Source organism: Tamandua tetradactyla, chromosome 7, assembly GCF_023851605.1.
Source record: "Tamandua tetradactyla isolate mTamTet1 chromosome 7, mTamTet1.pri, whole genome shotgun sequence".
Taxonomy (NCBI): domain Eukaryota; kingdom Metazoa; phylum Chordata; class Mammalia; order Pilosa; family Myrmecophagidae; genus Tamandua; species Tamandua tetradactyla.
This window is the reverse complement of record NC_135333.1, coordinates 36,602,332-36,629,079: the sequence shown is the minus strand read 5'-3', so window position 1 is coordinate 36,629,079 and position 26,748 is coordinate 36,602,332. Positions and strand designations below refer to the sequence as shown.

Below are 26,748 nucleotides of genomic sequence, written 5' to 3'. Positions count from 1 at the left end.
TTCTTGTAGCAGCACACTGTCTGAGCATATGTATACACCATCGTTTGGCAGTCTGCTTTCCAGTCACCTCCATTCATTGGGCATTGTTCTGGTTTGCTAGCTGCCGGAATGCAACACACCAGAGACGGATTGGCTTTAATAAAAGGGGATTTATTTTGTTGGCTCTTCAGAGGAAAGGCAGCTAACTTTCCACTGAGGTTCTTTCTTACGTGGAAGGCACAAGATGGTCTCTGCTGGTCTTCTCTCCAGGCCCCTGGGTTCCAACAACTTTCCCCGGGGTGACTTCTTTCTGCATCTCCAGAGGCCTGGGCTGAGCTACTAGTGTTGAGATGAGGAATGCTGAGCTGCTTAGCAGTGCTACGTTGCAATCTCTCATTTAAGCACCAGCCAATTAAGTCAGACATCACTCATTGCAGCAGACACGCCTCCTAGCAGATGTAATTGGCAACAGATGAGGTTCACGTACCGTTGGCTTATGTCCGCAGCAACAAGACTAGGTATGCTCACCTGGCCAAGTTGACAACTGAATCTAACTAACACAGGCATCATGTATAAAAAATGTCCAAAGTTAATAGTCTGTCAACACTCTCAATTTTAGATAACTTCATTGTTTCCAAGAGAAAGATAACTAATAGATATACCCTCACCAAACAAACCTCCCCTTAATTCTTGTCCCTCCCCCCATTAATTACCCTGGTGTTGCTGTAGTACCATTGATGTTTTTCTGTTAAACATATCCCATAGCATGCAATAGCAGTTTTCCTCCTATACCCCAAACTTAAACACTCTTTGTACAAGAATCATACCTTTGCAGTAGTTCATGCAGGTATTTATTAACATTTGTACTGTTAATCGTTGTGACACATGGGTCTATACAACCCCTTTTATCATGTTCACCTTCAATATGGTAATAATACTTATAGACCCATGAATAAACTCTTTACTTCTATTCCATTACATTTAAGTTCAACCTCATTAGCTAACTGATTATCTCTAGGTCCCCTATATTCTGTATTATAAGCCTCTGAGTTTACCTTTACTATTATCATGAAAGTGGAATCATATTGTATCCTTTTGTGTCAGGCTTATTTCACTCAGCATTATCCATCTTAAGCCTCAAGACTTGGATCCATCTTGCCAATATTTTTTTGATTATCTGTTTAACATACTCTGGGATTTATCTGGGGAATTACATTAAGCTATACAGAAATATATCCTCATTCCCGTTCTGGGCTCCCTGTGTTTGGGTTGTTTAAATGATCTATTCAGACAGGTTGAGTTAGATTATGTGCTACAGAAAATTTAGTTTTGGGACAAAATAAACCTTTCTTCCTTTGGTCTCATAGAGTAGGTGAAATTCTAAAATATGGACAGTGCCTTCCTTACCCTTGTATTCTGAATTGCCTTAATCGCAACCTGATCAGCTTTGTTATTTCTAATTGAAGTCTGATATCTTTTTCTATTTAACAGTAGTTGTATGTGGTAATGCTGATCTTCAGCACTGCAGAACTCCTACTCTTAGGTGTCCCACAGGTACTGAGAGTTCCAGGGAAATACCATATATAAAACAGCCTCTCAGAATCTAGAAGTAACAATTACTGCTCCAAACTAAATGTGACTGCTATAAGAACTTACAATCTAGGCCCCAGTTTTCTGTTTTTTAAATGAGACCATACAATATTTGATCTTTTGTTTCTTGATTATTTTATATCACATAAGGTCTTACAGCTTCATTACAACGCTACATGCCTCACAACTTCATTCCTTTCTGTAGCATTACAGTATTTGAACATATATGTACATCACCATTTGCCATTCTACTTCTCAGCCTGTGTATCCTTCAGCCACCTCTATCCATTGGGCATCATGTAGAATGTCCTAAATTAACAATCTATCGACATTCTCAATTTTAGATAATTTTCATTGCTCCTGAGGGAAATATAACTGGTAAATCCACCCTCACCAAATAGAAAATCCAAACCTCCCCTTAATTTTTGTCCCTACTCCATATTATTTACCCCTGGTATTGTGGTGGTACTGTTGATGTCATCCTATTAAACATAGCCCATAGCATGCAATAGCAGTTTTCTCCCTATACTCCTTTCTTATACACTTTTTGTACAAAATTCATACCTTTCAAGTAATTCATGTACGAACTTACTTATATTTGTAGTGTTAGTCAGTGGGGCACATGGTTCTATACTACCCCTTTCGATCTTGTTCACATTCAGTATGGCAGAATTACTTCTAGGGCCACTAGTGAATGCCTTCACTTCTAACCGTTCCCTCACATTTAAGTTTAACTTAATTTAGCTAATTTTTCATGTCTATAGTTTCTGTGTATCTTTAGGTCCCCTATATTCTGTATTATAAGTCTCTGAGTTTTCCTTTACCATAGTCAGAAAAGCAAAATCATACCATATCTGTCCTTTTGTGTCTGTCTTATTTCACTCAGCATTATGTCCTCAAGGTTCATCCATCTTGTCATGTGCTTCAGGACGTCACTTCATCGTACTGCTGCATAATATTTAATTGTATGGATATACCATATTTTGTTAATCCACTTGTCTGTTGATGGGTACTTAAATTGTTTCTATCTTTTGGCTATTGTGAATAATGTTGCTGTGAACACTGGTATGCAAATGTCTATTTCTATGACTGCTTTCAATTCTTCTGGGTATATACCAAGTAGTTGTATTGCTGGGTCATAGGGCAACTTTATATTTAGTTTTCTGAGGGAGCACGAGACTGTCTTTCATAGCAGCTGTACCATTATACATTCCCACCAGCAGTGCATAAGTGTTCCAGTTTCTCCACATCTTCTCCAGCATTTGTAGTTTCCTATTTGTTTAATAGCAGCCATTCTTATAGGTGTGAGGTGGTATCTCATTGTAGTGTTGATCTGCATTTCCCTTATGGGTAAGGAAAATTAGTATCTCTTCATGTGGTTTTTAGCCATTTGTATTTTCTCTTCAGAAAAATGTCTGTTAATATATTTAGCCCACTTTTGGGTTGCTTGTTCTTTTTTGTTGAGTTGTATGATTTCTTTATGTATAAAGATATCAAACCTTTATCTGATGTGTGATATCCAAATATGTTCTCCCATTGAGTTGGCTACCTCTTAATCTTTTTGACAAAGTTTTGAGGCACAGATGGATTTGATTTTGAGAAGTCCCCATTTATCTTTTTTCTTTTGTTCCTTGTACTTTTGCTGTAAAGTTTAGGAAGCTACCTCCTATTCCTCGGTCTCAAAGATGTTTCCCTACATTTTCTTCTAGGAGCTTTATGGTATTGATTCTTATGTTTAGGTGTTTGATCCAATTTAAGTTAATTTTTATGTAGAGTGTAAGGTAAAGATCCTTTTTCATTCTTTTGGCTATTGATAGCCAGTTCTCCTATGCCCGTTTATTGAAAAGACTATTTTGTCCCAGTTCAGTGGATTTGGGGGCCTTTTTGAAAATCTGTTTACTGTATTTGGTGGTCTAATTCTGTGCTCTCTATTCAGTTCCATTGGTCACACCTTCTGTCTTTGTGCCAGTAGTACCATGCTGTTTTGACCATTTATAATAAATTTAAAAATTGGGGAGTGTAAAACCTCCCACTTCATTCTTTTTTAGGATGCTTTTAGCTATTTGGGGTCTCTTTCCTTTGCAAATGGATGTGGTAACTAGCTTTTCCAAGTCTTCAAAGTAGGTTGCTGGAATTATGATTGGTACTGTATTGACTGTGTAGATCAATTTGGGTAGAATTGACATCTTAACGACATTTAACCTTCCTAACTCTGAGCATGGATTATTTTTTCACTCATTTAGCTCTTCTTTGATTTCTTTTAACAATGATATGTAGTTCGCTGTGTACAGTCTTTTACATTCCTAGTTAAGTTCATGCCTATATACTTGATTATTTTAGTTGCTATTTTGAATGGAATTTTTTCTTTAATTGACTGCCTGGTTAGGTCATTGCTTGTGCATAGAAATATTACTGATTTTTGCACATAAATTTTATAACCTGCCACCTTGCTGAATTTGTTTCTACTAGCTCAAGTAATTTTGTTGTAGATTTCTCAGGATTTTCCAAGTATAATATCATGTCATTTGAAAATACAGTTTCACTTTTTCCTTTCCAATTTGGATGGCTTTTATTTCTTTTTCCTGCCTGATTGCTCTGGTTAGAACTTCTACAATGTTAAATAGTAGTGGTGACAGGGCATCCTTGTCTCGTTAGTGATCTTGGGAAAGATTTCAGCCTCTCATCTTTGAGTACGATGCTGGCTATGGTTTTTTCAGATATGGCTTTCATTATGTTGAGGAAGTTACCTTTGATTCCTATCTTCTGAGGTGTTTTTATCAGAAAAGAATGTTGAATTTTGTCAAATGCTTTTTCAGCACCCATTCAGATGATCATGTGATTTTTCCCTTTTGATTTGTTAATGTGCCATATTACATTAACTGATTTTCTTTTTTTAAACATTTTTATTGTAAACAACAAACAAACATGCATTCTTGATATAAAACATTCTTGACGTAGTTAACAGTCAATGACTGACAGTATCATCACAGTTGTGTATTCATCACCGTTATCATTTGGAGGCCACATCTCAGCAACAGAAGAGGTTCTCTGGGGGTGATATTCTTGACATAAAAGCATTCCATACATGGTGTACAATCAGTGCCTCACAATATCATCATATAGTTGTATATTCACCACCACCATGATCATTTTTTTGAACATTTGCATCACTCCAGCAAAAGAAACAAAAAGAAAAAAGAACAAAACGTACATACCATACCCCTCACCCTTCCCTCCCGTTGACCACTAGTGTTTCCATCTACAAAAATTATTTTACCTTTTATCCCCCCATTATTTATTTATATATTTTTATCCATATTTTTTTTACTCATCTGTCCATACTCTGGATATGAGGAGCATCAGACATAAGGTTCTCACAATCACAGTCACATTGCAAACATTATATCTTTATACAGTTGTCTTCAGAAATCTAGGCTACTGGAACACAACTCAAGTTTCAGGTACTTCCCTCTAGCTACTCCAATGCACCATAAACTAAAAAGGAATATCTATATAATGCGTAATAATAACCTCCAGGATAGCCTCTTGACTCTGAAATCTTTCAGCCACTGAAACTTTATTTTGTCTCATTTCTCTCTTACCCCTTTTGGTCACGAAGGCTTTCTCGATCTCTTGATGCCAAGTCCTGGCTTATCCAGGCTTTTTGTTCCATGTTGCCAGGAAGATTTGTACCCCTGGGAGTCAGGTTACACGTAGTGAGTTCACCTGCTGAGTTGGCTTAGAGAGAGAGGCCAGTCTGGACTCTGAAGTCTATTCTGTTCTATTTGTCTGTCCTTACATCAGTACCACCCTGTTTTGATTACTGTAGCTTTATAGTAAGTTTTGAAATTGGGAAGTGTGAGCACTCCAGCATTGTTCTTTTTCATGATTTTTTTGCCTATTCATGGAACCGTGCAATTCCATATGAATTTGAGGATTGATTTTTCCACTTCTGCAAAAAAGACTCTTGGAATTTTGATCAGGATTGTGTTGACTCTTTAGATCACTTTGAGTAATAGTGACATCTTAGCAATACTGTATCTCCCAATCCAGGAACCCAAGATTTCTTTCCATTTATTTCGGTCTTCTTTAATTTCTTTCAGCAATGTTTTGTAGTTTTTAGTGTACAAGTCTTTCACATTCTTGGTTAAATTTATCACTAGATCTTTCAGATGTTATTGTAAGTGGAGTTGTTTTTTTGTTTGTTTTGTCTCTTTTTGAATTGTTCATTGGTGGTGTATAGAAAGACAGTTGAAAGACTGTCCATCTCTTGACAATTATAAATAATGCTGCTGTAAACATTGGTGTGCAAATGTCTGCTTGTGTCCTTGCCCTCATGTCCTCTGAATAGAAACCTAGCAATGGGATTGCTGCATCATATGGCAATTCTGTACTTAGCTTCCTGAGAACTGCCAAACTGCCTTCTACAGTGGTTGTACCATTTTACATTCCAACCAACAGTTGATAAATGTGCCTCTTTCTCCATATCCTCTCCTGTACATGTCATTTTCTGTTTTTTTTTTTTCATAATGGTCATCTTCTCATGGGTATGAGGTGATATCTCATTGTGGTTTTGATTTGTATTTCCCTTATAGCCAGGGAAGTTGAGCATCTTTTCATGTGCCTTTTAGCGATTTGGATTTCTTCTTCTGATAAGTGTCTGTTTATGTCTTTTGTCCATTTTTTAATTGTTTTTTTTTTTGTGTGTCTTTTTGCTGTTGAGTTGAAAAATCTCTTTATATATTCTGGATATACTAAACCCTTATCTGATATGTGGTTTCCAAATATTGTCTACCATTGCATAGGCTGCCTTTTTACTTTCTTGACAAAGTTCATTGATACACAAAAGTGTTTAATTTTCAGGAGTTTCTGTTTATTTCTTTCTTCAATGCTCATGCTTTGGGTGTAAGGTCTAGGAAACCATCTCCTTTTACAAGTTTTATAAGATATTTCCCTATATTTTCTTCTAAAATTTTGGGATCTTAGCTCTAATGTTTAGTCTTTGATCCATTTTGAGTTAGTTTTTGTATAGGGTGTGAGATATGAATCCTCTTTCATTCTTTTGTAAATGGATATCCAGTTCTCCAAGCACTGTTTAATGAAGAGGATGGTGTGTCCCAGGTGGGTTGGATTGACTGCCTTATCAAAGATCAGTTGTCCATGGATGAGAGAGTCAGTATCTGAACACTCGATTCAATTCTGTCGGTAAGTATATCTATCTTTATGCTAATACCATGCTATTTTGACCACTATAGCTTTGTAATATGCTTTAAAGTCTGGTGGTGTGAGACCTCCCACTTTATTTTTCTTTCTCAAGATGTTGTTAGCTATTTGGGGCACCCTTCTCTCCCAAATAAATTTGGTTACTGTTTTTTCTATTTCAACAAAGTAAACTGTTGGAATTTTAGTTGGTATTACCTTGAATCTATAGATCAGTTTGTGTAGAATTGCCATCTTAACTATATTAATCTTCCAATCCATGAAATGGTATGCCTTTCCATTTTCTTAGTTCTTCCATGATTTCTTTTAGCTATCGTTTTCTGCATATAGGTGTTTTATATCCTTCATTAAATTTATTCCTAAATATTTGATTCTTTTGGTTGCAATTGTAAATGGAATTTTTTTCTTGATTTCCTCCTCAGATTGCTCATTACTAGTGTATAGAAACACTACTGATTTTTTGGTGTTGATCTTATACCCTGTACCCTATTACTTTACTGTAGTCATATTAGCTCTAGTAGCTTTGCTGTAGATTTTTTTGAATTTTCAACATATAATTTCATATCATCTACAAATAGTTACAAGTTCTACTTCTTTCTTTCCAATTTGGATTTTTTTTTTTTTTGCCTTATTCTTCGTTTTTAAATATCCTAAAGGATTTCTTTTCTTTCTTTTTTTTTTTGGCATGGGCAGGCACCAGAGATCGAACCTGGGTCTCTGACATGACAGGCGAGAACTCTGCCTGCTTAGGCACCGTCGCTGGCCCTGGATGTCTTTTATTTCTTTTTCTTGTCTAATTGCTCTGGCTTTTCCAGCACAATGTTGAATAGCAATAGTGACACTGGACATCCTTGTTTTTTTTCCTGATCTTAGAGGGAAAGCTTTCAGTCTTTCCCCATTGAGGATGATCATATATTCCCTTTCTCATGTTGAGGAAGTTCCTTTCTATTTTTATCATTTGAAGTGTTTTCATCAAGAAAGGATGTTGAATTTTGTCAAATGCCTTTTCTGCATTAATCAAGATGATGATGTGGTTTTTCTGCTTTGACTTGTTGATATGGTGTATTGCATTAATTGATTTTCTTATGTTGAACCATCCTTGCATACCTGGAATAAATCCCACTTGGTCATTGTGTATAATTCTTTTAATGTACAGCAGAATTTAATTTGTTAAGTATTTTGTTGAGAATTTCTGCATCTATATTCATTAGAGATATTGGTCTGTAATTTTCTTTTCTTATAGTATCTTTGCCTGGCTTTGGTATTAGGGCGATATTGGCTTCTTAGAATGAGTTAAAAGGTAGTGCTCCCCCCTCTCCAGTTTTAGCAAGATTGATACTAATTCTTTCTTGAATGCTTGGTAAATTCACATGTGAAGCCATCTGGTCCTGGACTTTTCTTTTTTGGGAGCTTCTTAATGACTGACTCAGTTTCTTTACTTGTGATTGGTTTATTGAGGTTGTGTATTTCTTCTTGAGTCAGTGTTGGTTGTTCATGCCTTTCTAGGAAGTTGTCCATTTCATCTACATTGTCTAGATTATTAGCGTAAAGTTGTCCATAGTGTCCTCTTATTACCTCTTTTTTATCTGTGGGGGTCAGTGTTATGTCTCCTCTTCCAATTCTGATTTTATTTATTTACATTTTCTCTCCTTTTTTTTTTGGTCAACCTTGCTGTGCTTTTTTGAAATGATGTATGTACCCTAGAAAAGCCATGTTTTAATCATAAATCCATTTTATAAACTCAGCTGTTTCTTCTAATCCCTATTCAGTATTGTATCTTTGAAACTGTAATTCTGTCGTCTCCCTGTAATACAGATTAAACTGTGATTTGATCGTCTTGATCAAATGTGATTTGATCAAAAGTGGCTATTAAGCTGAATTAGGTGGAGGCTTGTTTCCACCCTCTTGAATCAGCCTTGGTTAGTATCTGAAGTCCTATAAAAGAGGAAACGTTTTGGAGAATGAGAGAGATTTGGAGAGAGCAGAACGACATAGCCACGAAAAGCAGAGAGTCCATCAGCTAGCAACCTTTGGAAATGAAGAAGGAAAACGCCTCCCAGGGAGCTTCATGAAGGTAAGCCAGGAGAGAAAGCTAGTGGATGATGCCATGTTCACCACCTGCCTTTCCAGACGAGAGAGAAATCCTGACTCTGTTTGCCATGTATCTTCTCACTTGAGAGAGAAACCCTGAACTTCATCGGCCTTCTTGAACCAAGGTATCTTTCCCTGGATGCCTTAGATTGGACATTTCTATAGACTTGCTTTAATTGAGACATTTTCTTGGCCTGTAAACTGTAAACTAGCAACTCATTAAATTCCCCTTTTAAAAAGCCATCCCTTCCCTGGTATATTGCATTCTGACAGTTAGCAAACTAGAACACTTGCTAAGGGCCCATTAGTTTTATTTATTTTCTCAGAGCTAATTTCTGTTTTTGTTGATTTTCATAATTGTTTTCATGTTCTCAATTTCATTTACTTCTTTTACTTGTTTTAGGAGTTAGTTTGCTGTTCTTTCTGTAGTTCTTCTGAGTGAATAATTAACTCCTCGATTTTTGCTATTTCTTCTTTTCTTGCTGTAGGTATTCAAGGCCATAAATTTCCCTCTTAGCACTGCCTTTGCTGCATCCCCTAAATTTTAATCTGTTGTGTTTTCATTTTCATTTGCCTTGAGATTTTACTGATTTCTCTTGTAATTTCTTCCTCGACTCATTGGTTGTTAAAGAGCCTCTGTATGTTTGTGGATATTCTGACCCTCTTCCTTTTAGTTATTTTTATCTTTGTTTCATTATAATCTGAAAAAGTGTTTTGTAGGATTTCAGTCTTTTTAAATTCATGGACTGCTTTGTGACACATCATATGGTCTGTCTTTGAGAATGATCCATGAGCACTTGAGAAAGTGTATCCTGCTGTTGTGGGGTGTAATGGTCTGTAAATGTCTATTAAGTCTAGTTCATTTATTGTATTATTCAAATTCTCTGTTTATTTATTGATTCTCTGTCCAGATGTTCTATCCATTGATAAGAGCGGGAAATTGAAGTCTCCAGCTATTGTGGTGGAGGTGTCTGTTTCTCCCTGCAGTTTTATCAGTGTTTGCCTCATGCACTCTGGCATGGTGCATATTTATTTATGATTGTTTTGTTTTCCTGTTGAATTGTTCCTTTTATTAATACATAGTATCCTTCTTTGTCTCTCTTAATTGTTTTACATTTGAAGTCTAATTTGTTAGATATTAGTATACTACTACTACTAATAATAATACTCCTGCTCTTTCTGATTGTTGTTTGCCTGAAATACCTTTTCCCAACCTTTCATTTATTTTGTCCTTAGGTCTAAGAAGAGTCTCCTGTAGCTAGCATACATATAGATTTGTCCTGTTTTTTAATCCATTCTGCCATTCTCTGTATTTTGATTGGGGAGTTTAATCCATAAACTTTAATGTTATTACTATAAAGGCAGTACTTTTTTCTACCATTTTGATTTTTGGATTATATGTCATATCTAATTTTTTTTCTTTTTAGCTTACTGTTAATCTTCATTTCTACAGGTTTATCCAGACTCTCTCTCTCCTGCCTTTTCCTGTCTGCCTGTAGTGCTCTCTTTAGTATTTCTTGCAGAGCTGGTCTTTTCTTCACAAATTCTCTCGGTAATTCTTCATCTGAAAATATTTTAATCTCCCCCTCATTTTTGGAGGACAATTTTGTGGTATATAGAATTCTTGGTTGGCAGTTTTTCTCTTTTAGACTCTTAAATATATCATATCACTGCCTTCTTGCCTTCATGGTTTCTGCTGGGAAATCTGCACATAGTCTTTTTGGGCTCCCCTTGTATGTAATGGATTGCTTTTCTCTGGCTGCTTTCAAAATTTTCTCTTTCTCTTTGACATCTGACCAAAAAAAAAAAGTATCTTGGTGTTTGTCTATTTGGATCTGTTTTTTTTTTTGGGGGGGGGGGGCATGCTGTACTTCTTGGATCTGAAATTTTATGTCTTTCATAGGAGATGGGAAATTTTTTTTTTTTTACTTTGTAAGACATTTTTTAATGGAAACATGTAAATGTACACAAATGTGTAGAGAGAGACTGATATAATGAACCCCCATGTACACATCAACCAGCTTCTACAATTATCAATTCATGTCCAATATTGTTTCAGTTATATCCTGACCTGCTCCTCCTCCCCAACTGCATTATTTGAAAACAAATAGTCTTTTCATCCTAAATACTTCAGTAAGTATTTTTATAAAGACTCAGTAAATAAAGTAACCACAGTATCATTTTCATGTCTTAAATGCCCAACCCATAACTCCTTAAAATTGCTGAACACCCAGTCAGTGTTCTTATTTCCATGACTGTCTCATAGATGTGTGTTTTTTAGAGTTGATTGTCTTTTAGCTGCAGATTACCCTTCTCTATTTTTTTCTTACCCTTTATTTGTTGAAGAAAACAAATAATTTGTCCTGCAGAGTTTTCCACAGCCTAGGTTTTGCTGGTTGCACCTCCATGTTGTTATTTAACATGTTCTCTGTCCTCTTTATTTCTTGTAAATTGGTAGTTAGATCTGGGGGCTTAATGACAGCGAGGCATATATTTTTTTTTTTGGAAAGACTACTTCATAGGTGGTAGTCTTAGTTGCATAGCTGCTAAAACAAAGCCCATTGGCTTAAACAATGGGAATTTATTGTCTAGCAGTTTTGAGACTAGGAGAAGTCCAAAATCGAGGCATCAGCAAGGTGATGCTTTTTCCCTGAAGACTGGTGTTCTGGGACTGGTTTCTGGCTATCCCTGGGTCCTTGGCTTTTCTATCACATGGTAGTGCATATGGTGGCATCTTCTTTCTCCTCTGCTGATGAGAAAGGCTGCTGGCTTCTTCCCCTTGCTTTTTCTCTGTGGCCTTCTCTGTAGCGTCTCCAGTAACAGGATTAAGATCCATCCTGATTTAATTGGCCACACCTTAATTAACAAACAACATCTTCAAAAGGTCCTATTTACAATGGGTTTACACCCACAGGAATGGATTAAAATTAAGACCATGTTTTCCCCGGAATATGTAATTCAACCTACCACAGTGGTGTTGTCTAGTCCCTATTGTATTACATCAGAAGGCACAGGATGGCTGGTTGTTTCCTTATTTGTTATGTTAATGTTGATTCAGATGTCCAAAGCATTGAGTTTTGCAGTACCTCCTCACTGGTTTCACTACTGTGCCCTTGATCATTTATCCCTTAGGGGATATTCTCCATGGAGGGATTGTGTCTGTGGGTTGGCTGGGTGGTTCTGCTGATCTTGGCTGGGCTTGGCTGGGTGGTTTCCTGGTTCCTCCTAGGGCTTACTTCCTATTTGGCTGACTGTTTTCTGATCTAGGATAGTCTCCACCGGGATGGCTCAACTGCTCATGTATCTATTCCTGCAGAAGGTTACATCAGGCATGTTCTTATGGCAATCACAGGGGTCCAGAAGTTGTCCATATTTTAAATCATCTGACTTATTAGAAGATTGTTCCTTCTTAACAAAGCAAATTCTTCATTAGACTTCTAATTTTCAGTATGAGCAGTCAATACAGATACAATACATGATAGATCTGACCTTTCTGAATCTTTGGCAGTTCATTTTGTCTTTTATGTAATAGGATAAGGTTTATTATTAACATTTTCTTGTACTTGTACTTACACAACCTCATAGACTTTCTGATGTGATTAAAGCTCTTTATCATTTTCTTCTTGAGCATGTCAGTTCAATCCATACAAGAATTCTTTATTTCTTTTAATTTGTCTCATTGACTCTTTTACTTCCTGCACAATTTTTCTTCTCTTCCTTTTTCTTTTGACATCCCAAGCAGATTTATAGACAGACTATTTTAGCTGGGCTATATATCTTTATTCTTGGGAGATTTGGGAAAAACCTGTCACAGTTAGCATTCATAAACTTTTGTGATATGTACTTAGTGAATGTGATCTTTAGAAGAGCAAGGTAAATGCTGGGATGGTGTTCTGATTTGCAAGCTGCCAGAATGGGATATACCAGAAACAGAATGGCTTTTAAAGAAGGAAATTTATTAAGTTGCAAACTTACAGTTCTAAGTGTGAAAATGTCCAAATTAAAGCAAGGTTATGGAAATGTCCAATCTAAAGCATCCAGGAAAAGATACCTTAGTTCAAGAAGGCTGATGACATTCAGGTTTCTCTCTCAGGTTGAAAGGTACATGGCAAACATGTCAACATCTGTTAGCTTTCTCTCTAGGCTTCTTGCTTCATGAAGCTCCTCCTGGGGTCGTTTTCATTCTTTATCTCCAAAATCCTCTGGCTGTGTGGCTCTGAAGATTTTTCCAAAATGGTTCCCTCTTAAAGGGCTCCAATAAGCAACCCCGTCTTGAACAGGCAGAGACACATCTCTATGGAAAAGATCTAATCAAAAGTTACCACCCACAATTGGGTGGGCCACATCTCTTTGGAAACAATAAAAAAACTTCCACCCAGCAATACTTAATGAAGATGAAAGAATTTTACTTAATGAAGATGAAAGAATTTGGCTTTTCTGGAGTACACAACAGATTCAGATTGGCACAGAAGACAAACTCAAGGACAGGTGGATGGAAAAGTCACTCTGGAAAGATGCTTATATGAGGTAAGAAATATTTTCCCCCAATGTTAAGCCCTGTCAAATCATACATTTCTTCAATAATTTACATTATCTTTGGTCTCTTGAGGCATAAAAACAAAATATGTATTTTTTCTTGAGCAGACCAAATGTGGTGCCATATGTTTTATTTATTATCTCACGTTCTTCAAAATGTTTTAATAGTATGAATTCACTTAATACTGTTGAACCTTATAGGACACTTCAGTAGGTATTAAATTTAATTTATAGATTAAAAAGAAATTAAAGGTCAGGCAGGCAGCTTCCCTTTACCTAACGGCAGAGCAGAGGACTGAAATAGAACACTAAGTCCCTTAGTTTTGTTTCGATTTTTTTGTATGCTGTATGGCGGGGTCACATTTCATTCTGTTTCCATGTGAGTATTCCGTTATTGATGCACCATTTGTTGAATATTGTTTGTTTGTTTTTGTTGGTTTCTTTGTTTGGGAAGTGCATAGGCCAGGAATTAAACCTGGGTCTTCTGCATGGCAGGCAAGAATTCTACCACTGAACTACCCTTGCACCCCTAGTCCCTTAGATTTTAACCCCATATGTAAAGGTTCATAATTTATATCCTGAACCACAAGGATGTTACACAGTAAAGTATTTTGCTGGGAATTAAAAATGAAAAGCCTTGGATAGACTTTGCTAAACAACACACAGTGCACAGTGATTTGTGAATGTCAGAGAACTAGAAAATACAAGGAAAAACAAATTTTTCAGCAAAGCATAGCCAGGCTTAGGTGGGTCACCTAGCAACAATCTCAGCAATAATTAAAACTGTAAAGTGTCTTACATTATAAATATCCTTATAATCTTGGAACTACAAAATGACTTCTTACCATTGTCATAAGTGAGATGTACATCAATACTTTTTAATCATTAAGGTTTTTTTTCTTTTTATTAATTAACGGAAAAAAAGAAATTAACCCAACATTTAGAAATCATACCATTCTACATATGCAATCAGTAATTCTTAACATCATCACATAGATGCATGATCATCGTTTCTTAGTACATTTGCATCAGTTTAGAAGAACTAGCAACACAACAGAAAAAGATATAGAATGTTAATATAGAGAAAAAAAATAAAAGTAATAATAATAGTAAAAAAAAAAAAAAAGAAAAAACCTATAGCTCAGATGCAGCTTCATTCAGTGTTTTAACATGATTACTTTACAATTAGGTATTATTGTGCTGTTCATTTTTGAGTTTTTGTATCTAGTCCTGTTGCACAGTCTGTATCCCTTCAGCTCCAATTACCCATTATCTTACCCTGTTTCTAACTCCTGCTGGACTCTGTTACCAATGACATATTCCAAGTTTATTCTTGAATACCCGTTCACATCAGTGGGACCATACAGTATTTGTCCTTTAGTTTTTGGCTAGACTCACTCAGCATAATGTTCTCTAGGTCCATCCATGTTATTATATGCTTCATAAGTTTATCCTGTCTTAAAGCTGCATGATATTCCATCGTATGTATATACCACAGTTTGTTTAGCCACTCGTCTGTTGATGGACATTTTGGCTGTTTCCATCTCTTTGCAATTGTAAATAACAAACATTGCTATAAACAATGCTATAAACATTGGTGTGCAAATGTCCGTTTGTGTCTTTGCCCTTAAGTCCTTTGAGTAGATACCCAGCAATGGTATTGCTGGGTCATATGGCAGTTCTATATTCAGCTTTTTGAGGAACCGCCAAACTGCCTTCCACAGTGGTTGCACCATTTGACATTCCCACCAACAGTGGATAAGTGTGCCTCTTTCTCCGCATCCTCTCCAGCACTTGTCATTTTCTGTTTTGTTGATAATGGCCATTCTGGTGGGTGTGAGATGATATCTCATTGTGGTTTTGATTTGCATTTCTCTAATGGCCAGGGACATTGAGCATCTCTTCATGTGCCTTTTGGCCATTTGTATTTCCTCTTCTGGTAGGTGTGTGTTCAAGTCTTTTTCCCATTTTGTAATTGGGTTGGCTGTCTTTTTGTTGTTGAGTTGAACAGTCTCTTTATAAATTCTGGATACTAGACCTTTATCTGATATGTCATTTCCAAATATTGTCTCCCATTATGTAGGCTGTCTTTCTACTTTCTTGATGAAGATCTTTGATGCACAAAAGTGTTTAATTTTGAGGAGTTCCCATTTATCTCTTTCTTCACTGCTTGTGCTTTAGGTGTAAGGTCTACAAAACAGCCTCCTATTACAAGTTTTATAAGATATTTCCCTATGTTTTCTTCTAAAAGTTTTATGGTCTTAGCTCTGATGTTTAGCTCTTTGATCCATTTTTAGTTCATTTTTGTATAAGGTGTGAATATGGATCCTCTTTCATCCTTTTGCATATGGATGTCCAGTTCTCCAAGCATCATTTATTGAAGAGGCTATTCAGTCCCAGGTGAGTTGGCTTGACTGTCTTATCACAGATCAATGGTCCATAGATGAGAGGGTCTGTATCTGAACATTCTATTCTATTCCATTGATCAGTATATCTGTCTTTATGTCAGTACCATGCTGTTTTGACCACTGTAGCTTTGTAATATGCCTTGAAGTCAGGTAGTGTGAGACCTCCCACTTCATTTTTCTTTCTGAAGATATTGTTAGCTATTTGGCTAAAATAAATAAATTTGGTTATTGCTTTTTCCAAATAAATTTGGTTATTGCTTTTTCTGTTTCTGCAAAGTAAGTTTTTGGAATTTGAATTGGTATTGCATTGAATCTATAAATCAATTTAGGTAGAATTGACATCTTTAAGTATGTTTAGTCTTCTCATACATCAACATGGTATGCCCTTTCATTTATTTAGGTCTTCTGTGATTTTTTTTTTTAGCAATTTCTTGTAGTTTCTTTGTATAGGTCTTTTGTTCCCTTAGTTAAATTTATGCCTAAATATTTTATTCTTCTGCTTGCAATTGTAAATGGAATTTTTTTCTTGATTTTCCCCTCTAAGATTGCTCATTACTAGTGTATAGAAACACTACAGACTTGTGAGTGTTGATCTTGTAATGTGCCACTTTGCTGTACTCATTTATTACCTCTGGTAGTTTTGCTGTGGATTTTCAGGTTGAGATGTTCTGTCCATTGATGAGAGCAGGGATTTTCAGGTTGAGATGTTCTGTCCATTGATGAGAGCAGAGAATTGAAGTGTACAACGTTACGGTAGATGTGTCTATTTCTCTTTTCAGTGTTTGCCTCATGTATTTTGGAGCACTCTGGCTTGATGCATAAATATTTATGATTGTTATGTCTTCTTGTTGAATTGTTCCTTTTATTAATGTATAGTGTCCTTCTTTGTCTCTTTTGTTTTTCATTTGAAGTCTAATTTGTTGGATATTAGTATAGCTACTCCTGCTCTTTTTTGATTGTTGTTTGCATGAAATATCTTTTCCCAGCCTTTCACTTTCAACCTGTGTTTGTCTTTGGGTCTAAGATGTGTCTCCTGTAGACAGCATATACACGGGTCCTGTTTTTTAATCCATTCTGCCTGCCTGTGTCTTTTGATTGGGGAGTATAATCCATTAACATTTAGTGCTATTACTGTAAGGGCAGTACTTTCTTCTACAATTTTGTCTTTTGGATTATGTATGTCATATCTAATTTTTCTTTTAACCTTTACTGATAGTCTTCATTTCTACTCTCTTTTCCACACCTCTCTCTCCTGTCTTTTCCTATCTGTCTCTTGTGCTTCCCTTAGTATGCAGAGCTGGTCTCTTGGTCACAAATTCTCTCAGTGATTTTTTTTTTTCTGAAAATATTTTAATTTCCCCCTCATTTTTGAAGGACAGTTTTGCTGGATATAGAATTCTTGGTTGGCAGTTTTTCTCTTTTAGTAACAAATACATCATCCCACTGTCTTCTCGCCTCCATGATTTCTGCCAAGAAATCTATGCATAGTCTTATTTGGCTTCCCTTGTATGCCATAGATTGATTTTCTGTGGTTGCTTTCAAGATTCTCTCTTTCACGTTGACATCTGACATTCTGATTAGTAAGTGTCTTGGAGTACATATATTTGGATCTGTTCTGTTTGGGGTACACTGTACTTCTTGGATCTGTACTTTTAAGTCTTTCATAAGAGTTGGGAAATTTTCAGTGATAATTTCCTCTATTAGTTTTTCTCCTTTTCCCTTCTTTTTTCCTTCTGGGACACCTACAGCACGTATATTTGTGTGCATCATGTTGTCATTTCAGTTCCCTGAGTCCCTGCTCATATTTTCCCATTCTTTTCCCTATATTTTCTTTTGCTTCTCGGATTTCAAATGTCCCATCCTCTAGTTCACTAATCCTATCTTCTGCCTCTTGCAATCTAACATGGTAGGTTTCCATTGTTTTTTTTTTTTTCATCTCTTCTATTGTGCCTTTCATTCCCATAAGTTCTGTGATTTGTTTTTTCAGACTTTTGATTTCTTTTTTGTTCATTCATTACCTTCTTTATATCCTCCCTCAATTCACTGATTTATTTTTTAATGAGGTTTTCCATGTTCTGTTCGAACATTGTGAATTAATTGTTTCAACTCCTGTATCTCATTTGAATTGTTGGTTTGTTCCTTTGACTGGGCCATATCTTCAATTTTTCTAGCATGATTCATTATTTTTTGCTGGCATCTAGGCATTCAGTTTCCTTAATTAATATATTCTGGAGATTCTTTTCACTTTTTTTTACCTAGGATTTTCTTGCTGGATGACTTTGTTGTCTCTGTCTGATCTTTGACATTCAGTTCAGCTTATTCTAGACGTCTAGCTTAGGTTTTGTTTAACAGATCAGAATTTTTCAGTTCTTGTTTTCCTGTTTCTTGCCCTGCCTTTTTTTTCCCCCTTAGGAGGGTGTGCTTAGGTATTATAGACCCCAGCCAGATTTTCCCAGACCAAACTGGCCTCCTGTCAAGGAGGAAAGATTCACCTGTGTCAGTTTTCCCTGAGGGTGAGACCCAGCAGGTTGAAAGACTTTCCTATGAAGCCATTCAACTCTGTGTTTTTCCTATCCTGCCCAGTATGTGGCGCTTGTCTGCCCATGCATCCCACCAGCATAAGGTCATACGGTACCTTTAACTGCAGCAGACTCTCCCTGCTGGGGATGTGGTTGAGAGGTTGTATGTTGGCTTTAATCACTTCACTTTTCCAGACCCTGGGGTCTGAATTCCTCGAGAGAGGGATTCCACCTGAGCTGGGCCCCACCCCTCTCCTGGGGAAGGCACAGGCTCCAGACAAACTCTCAAACAAGGTTAATTCTGCCCTTGCCTGGGGCATTTGGAGCCTGAGAAGTCCTGCAGCTGTATCCAATGAGTAGTCAGGCCGTAGAAACAGAGCCACGAAAAAGAAAAAGAACAATGCTTTTCAGAGCAGGACCCCCATTCCTCAGGTTTGTAATCAAGAGGGTAAGTTGGTATGTTACTCTGTGTATCTCCAGGTCCTGTGTGCCCCCTCCTTTCCTTCAGGCCCCAGACCATTTCAAGTATTTTGTGCTGTCCAATCCAAAAAACCTCTGTTGTGTTTCTCCTTTTTTCTTTTCTGTCAGCCCTGCCCCATGTGCACAGGGGCAAAAACCAGCAACCTCAGCTTTTATTCCAGGTTTAGCTGAGCTGGGGGTCTATCTTTAGTAGTCTGAATTAGTTAATTAATTCCACAGTTGGAGCTTGGTTGTGCTCAGCCCCTGCTGCTAGTAAAGTCTCTTTCCTTTCCCCTCTCAGAAGCAGCCTGTGGGGGCGGGGCTCCAGCCACTGTGGCTTGGGGGACTCACGGTTCTGGGTGGGCTCCTAGCCGGTCCATTTTGTCCAGACTCAGGTATGCTGTGACCAAACACACAGCAGTTGTCTGTACTGTTCCTGGCTATTTATTAGCTGCTCTGGAGGACAACCTAAATCCCACTCCTCACTAAGCCGCTGTCTTGGTCCCCTCTCCTATTTGTTGAATGTTTGTTTGTTTGGGAAGTGCATGGGCCGGGAATTGAACCCGGGTCTCCTGCATGGCAGGCTGAATTCTACCACTGAAGTACCCTTGCACCCCCAGAAGGTGATAGCTTTTTAAAAAATGTTCATTGTGGGTAAAGTAAAGTTGGCAGCCTTGTATTGGCTGCTTTTCCTGCATTCATAAAGGGAGTGGGTAGTAAATTTGAGGAGCTTCCAAAAGGCACCCTTCTCTCCCTTAGGGGGAGGAGGAAGCCACAGCCTAAAGAGGGGAAGTGACCCACTCCTCTGCTTTCCCTTAGGGAAGAAGGGAGCCACAGCATTGAGAGGGGAAGTGACCCACTAGAGGTACAGAGTGACACAACCTCTTCTTTACCTGCCTTTGTACTTAGGGCTCTCCTTTCCTTGGAAGTTTTCCCTGATACGACCCTTCCTCACCCCCGTCTCTGCGTCTCCTCCAGTGGGAGTTTATGTCTATTATGTAGCACTTGTTACACTGTGTGGTCATCTGGGCACTTGTCCATATGCTCTCCTGGATTCTAAGTTACTTAAGGTCAAATGTGGTGAATTATTTTTTGTAACTTCCAGAGCCTAGTATAAAGAGGGTGCTGAATAAGTATTTTTCAGATGGATGAAATAAAATATAAATAAATGAAGGAATAAAACATTAACATAGCACGTCCCTGACTTTATTCCTGAAAATGCCCATGAAATCACCCTCAACCTTGCTCACATTCCTTCTTGAATTTTGGATCTTCCTTCTGGGGTCATTTTCTGTTTTATTGTGTTGCCCAAAGAAGTGTTGCTCTCTCCCCAGATTGTGGAGCCTGTTAGAACATCTTAACTGCCCAGATGTTGTGTTAGTACTCCAAGTATTGCTTCTTGTGATGGCATTTGGGAATTTTGTAACATGAATAAGAAAAAAAAATTAGTATATTCCTCCTACCACATTGGTGCTTTGAAGTTTTTTTCAGTTGGCTTTCTGCTTTAATTGTTCTGGCTTCATTTTTTTTTTTTTTCTCTCACTTTGGACAAGTGCCAGAAAAGCAAAGCAGCTTATATAAAGAGAAGTGTTTTTTTACTTTGTCAAAGATAGAGTTGGTACTTAGCTCAGTTTGTCCTGGCACCATGTTTGATAGGGGATGTTAGAAAATTGACATAGGTTATTTCTTTTTATGTATGTGTATGTGGGTAGTAAAGGTAAGATACCTTTATTTCTTGGCTCATAAGGGTCATGAAAAGTACAAAAGGCTAACAAATAGGATTTGAGATAGCCATTACACCTGCAACCAAGAAAAAGGTTACTCAGAATGTTTTAAAGTAATCTATTTCTAGAATTTAAGATTTACTATTTGAAGATAAAGAAAAATACCTCAGATCACTGTATTAGGTTTTACTTATATACTAACATCACTGAAACCTGTCACTTACAACTGCCATTTCCCAGTTGCTTGCTGTCATTATTGCCCTTTCTGAGGCAGTGATGTTAAAAGAACCTGCGTTAAACTGGCTAGAAAATGAAGCATTTGGTTCATCAAAATAGCTTGTGTATTTTAGAGGATCAGTTATTCTAAGAATTGATACCCAATTTCTAAAATACATTTAATGTTAAAATTACACAGAACTTATTTTAGTCTTTGAGTCAGAGGCACCTTGCAGCACAGTTCATGGGGAATGTCTGTCATCACTGTATGTTGGGTAGGATGTTCCTGCTCTTCAAATTCTGACCTTTTTCCTTTTTTTCTTCCCCTCCCCTTCTCTCCTCTCCCCTAGTTTTTGAGGTGTTTATTTACATTCAATTGAATGCCTTCACTTATGAGTTTTGACAAATGTATACGCCTGTGTCACCACTGCTCCAGTCAAGGCAGAGAACATTTCCATCACTCCAGAAAGCTTCTTTATGCCCCTTTGCAATCAGTCCCACACCCTGGCCACAGGTGCCAGGCAAACATTGATCTGCCAAAATAGATGAGTTTTGTCTGGCCTAGAAATTTTGTATAAATAGAATCACACAGTGTGCACCCTTTTGCATCTGACTACATTTGTTCAGCAGACTGTTTTTGTGATCCATACAGGTTGTAGATAACAGTACTTTACTTGTTATTGCCTAGTAGTATTTCACTGTGCACCTATACCACACACTGTGAGTTTTTAATTCTGTTTGGAGACATGTGACAGATATCTGTGCTCTGTGTGAGTATATGCATGGACTGTTTGTAGTCTCCTTGGTCTCCCAAATTTCCTGAGCATTTGAGGGAGGTGGAGAAGGGGCCATACAGAGCAACAAATTGGAATCTTGAACAGTCATCCGTTTACCCATACCCTGAGTCTTGCTAGTCCCTAAATAGTTTGGATTCCTGAACAACTCTATTGTGGTTACCCCCAGCTTGTGGCAGCCTTATCATGAGATCTTGGTATGTGTGCTTTTGGAGATGGGTTCCCACTAGCTTAAGGTCTGGAAACCAGAGGGCTCCTGTTGGGCTCTTTCGTGGTTTCCATCCCTGTGTACAGGGGAGACTACCTTCCTCTGTGCTCCAGGCTCACTGAGTTCGGGACCCAGGTGCATGGGAATGGTGGTGCCTGACTAGGCTGGGGCTGTCAGTACCTCCATTCCTCATCCTGCCTACCACTGAGTCATTGTGCTTTTCCCTTGCCCTGTCCTAGTTCAGCTATTAGCTCCATAGTCCAGGGGGTTGGGGAGCACAAAACTGCAATTTGCAGTGCTAACCACCCAATTACTGTGTGTCCATAACCGCTTTAAGAATCGTAGTGTAGACATTTAACTCTTTTCCCATATGACACAACCTTTTGCCAGATATCCTAATTTTCCTCACAGGTCCAGTTCCAGTGGAGGCTTAAGAGTGTGTAAAGTGGTATCAGACAGATCTGAATTTGAATCCCATTCTCATTAGCAGGGTTGACCTTGGAAAGGTTGCTTAACCTCTCTGTGGTGGTTTCCCTACCTGTAAATATACTGTAGTCTTTTCTGAAAAACGTAGGAGCTCAGTAAACAGTAGCCATTTTCACCACATGTCAAAAGGTATGAAATGAAAGAGGCAGCCTTGTCAGATTCTGGTTCTGATGCCTTTTAGTTAGATGCGCAGATGGTTCTGTTCACTTGATTTGTCATTAGGAGGATCCTGATCTGCTATACTGCTGGGCATGTATTCAGCCACTGGGTGAGGAGGTAGACTGGTAGTCTTTCGATAACTTGGTAGATTCTTTCTGATTTCTTTTTTTTTCTGCCTTAATCCATTTGGTTTGAGCAGGCCGTTGGGAGCTGTTGGAGAACCTACTCTGAACTGCTTCCAGCCCTGAGCCGTTGCTCCCTTTGCAGTGTTCTTTCAGCCCTTGGACATGCTGGGTACTAGCATTTATCTGTTCATGTCATTTTTATTCATTTATATATCTGCCCTGCCCATATACTGTGAGCCAATCTATGTCAGGGACCTTGGCTTTTACAACCATGGGGTCCTAAGACCCTATGCAACATACCTAGCACTGTTTGTTGAATGAATGCCCAGTGTTTTCAAATCCTTGTTGACAAAAACCAGATTGGAACTGGAAATATCGGTTTATGCACTTCATGATAGAGATTAGCAGAGGGTTTCCCTGGAGCAGTATTTTTGAACCAGCAACCCTGCCCCAGGACAGGAGAGCTGCCTGAGCCATCTCTTCCTCTGCCAGCAGGATAGGAGAGCTTGTTTCCCACCTGAAATCCACTGGTGAGGTGTGGCTAGACGTTGCCGGGAGGGAGAGAGTATCCCTGGCCACACAAGAAAACTGATCTCATTACTTCACAGTCCTATTACTAGGTGCATTCTTAATCCAGTTCTCATTCACATTTTTATTAAGCAGCAGTTGTATCCAAGAGACAGACCTGATCCTTCAGGAATGCAAAGGCTGAGAGACAATGTGGTATAGTGATTAACATCTAGGACTCTGGTCCCTAGCTACCTGGGTTCAATTCCCTGCTCCTCTTCCTACTAGCTTGTGGAATAATGGGCAAGTTACTTAACCTCTCTATACTTCACTTATCTTACCTATAAAATGGGGTTAACAGTCTTTACCCAAATAGAGCTATTTTTTTTATTGAGCTAAACAAAATGAATAAAATCTACCTTTCATTTACCTTACCCCAAAACCAAGAGATTCAAGTAGGGTTCTGGGGCAAAGAATAGTTTCTGGCACTCTAGACTGAAAGGAAATGTGGAAAATCAGGTCATTTCACCAGCACTTAGGTGCTTGACTGCCCTCCTTCCCTTCTTCTTTCAATTTTTACTGTGGTAACATCTATAACTTCTCATTTTAACCACTTTCATGTGAATAAGTAATATTAATTAACATTCACAATATTGTGCTGACATCAGTCACCACCATCCATTATCAAAACTTTTTTATCACCCTAAACAGAAAACTCTGTACCTGTTAGGCAATAACTTCCCACCCACACTCCAATTTCACTCCCTCCCTCCAGTCGCTGGTAACCTGTACTTAACTTTCTGTCTCCATGCATTTGCATATTCTCGTCATTTCATATAAGTGAAATCATACACAATCTGTCCTTTTGTATCTCACTTATTTCACTTCACATAGTACCTTCAGGGCTCATCCATGTTGTAGCATGTATCAGAACTTCATTACTTTTTATGGCTGAATAATATTCCATTGTATGGATGCACCACATTTTGTGTACCCACTCATTTGTTGGTGGACACTGGGTTGTTTTTACCTTTGGGCTAATGTGAATAATGCTGTTGTGAACCTTGTTATACAGATACCTGTTTGAGTTTTTGTTTCTAGTTGTTTTGGGTATATATCTAGAACCAGGATTGCTGGGTCATGTGATAGTCTTATGATTAACATCCTGAGAAACTTTTTCTTTCTTAAGGGTAGAAAAAAACCCTTTAAAAGGGTTTTTGTGACCATATTTTTATGCTGTAAGCTATATTTAAAGTTTCTTTGAAAAGTTTTCCTAAGCATGAGAAGTATATGGTCAAAGGGCATTAGAAAGCCTTTCTGTGCATTGTGTCAGGTACATTGAAGTAGTCCCTAGAGATGTTACCCAGTGTGTCTAGCTCAGCCTTTTCTGGTCTTAGTGTTTATCACTGGATGGAGTGTCTTTTAGGACCATTAGATACCCAGCTCCAGGTGCCCCTTGGTCCTGTCTGTCCCCCTGGGAGATGAAGTGGTCAGTCTCATTAGGGGTAGAGGACACTGCGTTCCATGCCACCAACCTACAGAATACAGTGAAGTCAGTATTGTGTTGACTTTTCTCTTTGTTTTTTTTTGGTGGGGGTTGGTATGGGGGCAGTGGGGAGGAGTATGTGTATGAGGTGGTATAATAATTTTCCACAAAGTTTGAATAGTTGTCATAATGTCAAGTAATGTAGTCTTATGTTAATGTGTACTTTACTTTATTGGTGCTTTTCCAATGAGGAATTTCTAAATACAAGATTTTGGAAAGAGATTTTTAAACTCTTCTGTTTTGTGTTATAAGGTTAGACTAGATAGATGGCTGTTTTTAACATTTTTGAATGAATATGGGTAGCAAGATAGTGGGAAATAATATATATCCACATAGCACCATTTTCCTTTGTGAATTCCATAGCTATGCATCTGCCCTCTGGCCCATTTGAGGGAATAGTCCTGAACCAGCCCAGTTGGAGTGGGGTTAGGTGACAGGCCCACCGCTTAAATGGAGCATCTCTGCTTACCAGGGGTGGGGGTGGGGGTGGAGATGTAACTTCTGGGAGGCTCACCCTGGGAAATCGAGCCCTAGAAATATTTGTTTCCTGCTTTTTTTTTGCAGATTAGTTTTAATATCTATTCTTTCCTATAATTTTATGTTTTTCATATTGTTGCAAAAGTAAAAAAAAATCTTTTATCGAAGTATAAAATATATTCATGAAAGTATATGCATAGCTATATGAATTTTCATAAATGTAACACCCCCATAACCAGTTCAAGAAACAGCACTATTCAGAAGGTCCCTTGGTGACCCTTTCTTGCCCCATCCCCTTCCCTCTGCCCCATGCTGGTTTCAGATAGCATAGATCAGTTGTGCTTCTTCCTGTACTTTATCTAAAGAGAATTCTCATTCTTCAGGCTCAGACTTTCCATAATTAGGAAACAGAATTTCTTCCTGCTCACCTAAAGTTATATTATTCTTTTTTCCTTCACATTCAGTGCCTTGTAAGCACCTAAAAAAGTCAGGTTTTGTTTTTTGTTTTTACCTCTGGGTAATCACAGTGGCATTTTTGAGTTCTTGGAAGGCAGTGGTGCTGCTGCTGAGAGACTCTGGCCTCACCTGCCTTGTCTAAGTTTCTACCACCAAGCTGCTTTGCCTTGGTGTGTACAGTCACAGAAAGAAGAGGACTTTCACAGGTGGGTAAAATTTGAGATTGTTCATGCAGGTGTGTCCCTGTCACATTAACTCCTATGATGCCCGGCACCTTAGAGGCAGAGTGTGTCCAAGCAGAAGGATCGCAGCTGCATGAAAAAATGCCAAGACTGTCACTATGGTGCTAGTTTGTTCACACAAAAGTTGTTTTTGAGGGGAAATATAAATTTTGTTTTCAGACCTTTTCTTTCTGAATTTCCATGGAAATGCCAAGATTTCTGTTTAGCCACTTTCTGAAAATAGGGATCTTTTGTGACGCCCTCCTCAGGCCAGGGGCCGTCTGAGAACCTGGAGCCTGCACTGTGAATTCAGCCGCATAGGGAATGACCTTCTCCAGGCTGTGAGAATGTCGGCAGCCAACAGGAAATGATGAAATGTGCTGGGAGAATTCTGCTGTGAGGCGGAGGTCAGACATACCAGCAGGGCTGCAAAGAGGCAGGTGCGGAAGCTGACCGACAATGTTAGGCTGGTGAAACTGACATTTGACAGAAAAACGTGAGTGTGCTATTTAAGGCGTACCTTTCCTTTAAGGTAGACCTTTTGGAAAACAATTTTCATTGATTTCTCGCCCCCCCCCCCCAGAGATTGATTTGATAGAAAGCACGTCTTCTAAACTTACCTCGTTTTAGAGCTCCTTGACAGAAATATTCAAGCCAGTTCAGTATTAACTGAGCAGTATGTAATGCTTTATCCAAAAGACTTTGAAAACGTCACAGTAACTTGATTTTCTTGGTGAACTGTTTTTGACCTAAACAAATAAAGGATTGTGTTTTATAATTTTTATTCTGGTTTTAGAACATTTGTGCATACTTCATTTCAAAATAGATGAAATACGTTGGAAACTTTACTTTTGCCATGGACCAATTTATGTATCTCTAGCTATATTTTTTCTTATCTGGTGGTTAAATCAGTTACTTTAGTTAACTGTTTATAAGGTTTGTTTCTTCTTCCCTACTTCAAGGCAGTGTGTTTATTACATGTTGCCATTTCCTTTCTTAGTGACCAAATCTGATCTACAGACTCATA

At 38.0% G+C, this 26,748-nt stretch overlaps 1 protein-coding gene across 9 annotated transcripts in view; it reads left to right on the top strand.

Annotated features, from left to right (window-relative positions):
• PACSIN2 (protein kinase C and casein kinase substrate in neurons 2) overlaps window positions 1-26,748 on the top strand; it is a 236,603-nt gene that overhangs the window by 58,110 nt on the left and 151,745 nt on the right. For 2 of the 9 annotated variants that reach the window (XM_077169085.1, XM_077169082.1), the window contains exon 1: window positions 25,212-26,217. The exons of the other annotated variants lie outside the window; for them this stretch is intronic. The gene's annotated coding sequence lies outside the window, so the exon portion shown is untranslated. Of the gene's footprint in view, window positions 1-25,211; window positions 26,218-26,748 lie in introns of those variants that run through there. 9 annotated transcript variants of the gene reach the window in all.